The sequence below is a fragment of the Misgurnus anguillicaudatus genome, chromosome 15, assembly GCF_027580225.2.
Source record: "Misgurnus anguillicaudatus chromosome 15, ASM2758022v2, whole genome shotgun sequence".
Taxonomy (NCBI): Eukaryota; Metazoa; Chordata; class Actinopteri; order Cypriniformes; family Cobitidae; genus Misgurnus; species Misgurnus anguillicaudatus.
In genome coordinates, this window is record NC_073351.2 from 37,297,537 (window position 1) to 37,299,811 (window position 2,275).

Genomic DNA, 2,275 nt, shown 5'->3' on the forward strand with positions numbered 1-2,275 from the left:
ACTTCATCCAAGAGTACGGGAGGATGGACTTTGTTTTCAAGTGATGTGATGATCAGAAGTAAGTTATTTAAATCTAATCGGCCGCCGTGCCTACTGATTTTATACCGTTTAACGCTTTGCACGTTCTGTAGTTGTCAAGCTTTATTTGAGAGAAGTCATGTACTCAGCGATCATCATACAGCTTTGTTGTAATTCTACATAATGTTTATTACTGCTCGTTACATACATGTGATTTTTAATTTGCTTGCTGTGTTGCTGAAGTGTCTGTCGCTAATTTGCTTTGCTTGTCTTTGTGCGTTATGATGAGAGATGAGCAGTGTCTGTCAGTCAAGTGTTTGGTGTCTGTGCTCATGGGGACCTTTAGTTCAAGAGACACCGTTTATATTAAGCACAAGTTAAATACTCAGGCTCGTACAGACTACATGACTTTGAAACGTACGTCCGAGCTGTGCGGTTCACACTACATGACTTGCTCTCTGTGAAATCAGGAGTGTTCACGTTGTTGAGCAGTTCACACCACACGGCACAACGTGAATGCCCCACAACAGGAGGTAACGCACTACACGAGTTGAGAACAACTCTATTACCCAACGATTCTATCTTGTCTACAAACCCCGTTCTGTCACGAAAAATCACGCGATAAAACAAACCGGAAATGACGCGAAACTACACGCGCGCCGGTAAAAACCCACAGAAGAAGAAACAAGACGCGCAAAACGTTTGTTTGTATATATAGACTTCAGACAGAAATTAGTGCTGCAAACCGTTTGCGCGATGCAAAGCCGCAAAAGAAAAAAATTATAGAGATGTGATGTGGAGAGGTGGATCAGAACCACACGCGGACAGCACAGCAGGGATTAAAGATTTGAGGTGAGTAACTGTTACAGCTTGTTTAATATAGCTGCATGCTTATGTTTGGCTATGATCACATTTAAAATATCAAAGTGTTGTCTACTGTGCTTAAAAGCTGTGTTTCTTGATTTAATTATCGTTCAAATAGAATAGGACAGGCTTCACAAAACATGATTTGGAGAGCGTTTGTCTTTGACCCTGCGATTCTATGCAACAGGTTTGTGTGATTTCATTTCAAACGAATATGAACTGAATGTTGTCCTAACGTTTTTTCTGTCTGGGTATGTTTTTGAACTTTTTTTGTGTCTTACAGGTGACACGTTCAAGTTCATCACATTTTAAAAGGAACTGATGTAGAGTTATCCCTGCAAACAGCAGATTAAAGCCAGTTATTGTCAGTTTAGGACATTCGTTTTCTTGTGTGTTCTAAAGTCCTGTATTTGTAAAGAACACACATGTGGTTCACTTATTCATTGTTTTAAGTATTCTGTTTATTGTTGTGTTATTATTGAATACATTTTAATTGCATACAAATCAAAAGGTGCAGGAATGTAATAAAGGCAATCTGCATGTTGCAATTAAGTGCCTTATACTAACTTTATTTCTTGATCCACACTCATTATTAACAGAACATTAACAATGTTTCTATACTAGGGCGATTAAACATCAACATATCTGATCATGATAAAAATTTATGGCTATTGTGATGATAAGCTCTGGGCATTTTTACTCAATGTGGATTAATCTAACAGCCAATCACACACAATTATATTATGATTAGGGCCGGGACTTTAACGCGTTAATTAAGATTAATTAATTACACAAAAAATAACGCGTTAAACATTTTAACGCATTTTAATCGCACTTATTAATAGAGTCATTCGTAAATGCTGCAGACCCTGTTTTAGTTTGAGAACTCCGGGGTTGTGATGCAGTGTAAATAAAAGTAGACGGAACCTAAACGAACAGCTGATTTTAACGTGACAACGCATCAATTTCAAAGTAAAAATGATTTATTCTGGTAAATGGAGGTTTGCAACGGAGGTTTTGCCCAATAAACATCTACCAACAAACTACAGATTATTTTAACATGTATCCTAATGTCTGTTATATGTTAATGTTTGAGTATTGTTGGGTTTAAATATTGTTGTAATGTTGTTTTGTTACAATTTAATTAGTTTATTACTAGTTTAATTTAAGTTTTGTTTGCTACTTTAAAACGAATTTCTTTTAAAAAAAATTGCAACGTAATTATAAAAAATCATTTGTTGTTATGTTTTGTGAATATAAATTAAAAAGAACATTAAAAGCAACACCGTGCATCTCATTGATGCATATGCTACCGAATGCCAAAACATGCTGTGATTAGCCTATATCACTTACTTTTCAAAAAATCAGCCTGGCAGTGCCCATAAGTTAAATT

At 36.0% G+C, this 2,275-nt stretch overlaps 1 long non-coding RNA gene across 1 annotated transcript; it reads left to right on the forward strand.

The window, feature by feature from the left end:
• On the forward strand, positions 1 to 2,011 carry LOC141349799 (uncharacterized). The gene is made up of 3 exons (XR_012357833.1): positions 1 to 870; positions 1,001 to 1,069; positions 1,166 to 2,011. It is a non-coding gene; the product is annotated as an uncharacterized lncRNA (long non-coding RNA).
• Positions 2,012 to 2,275: the final 264 nt, after the last annotated feature.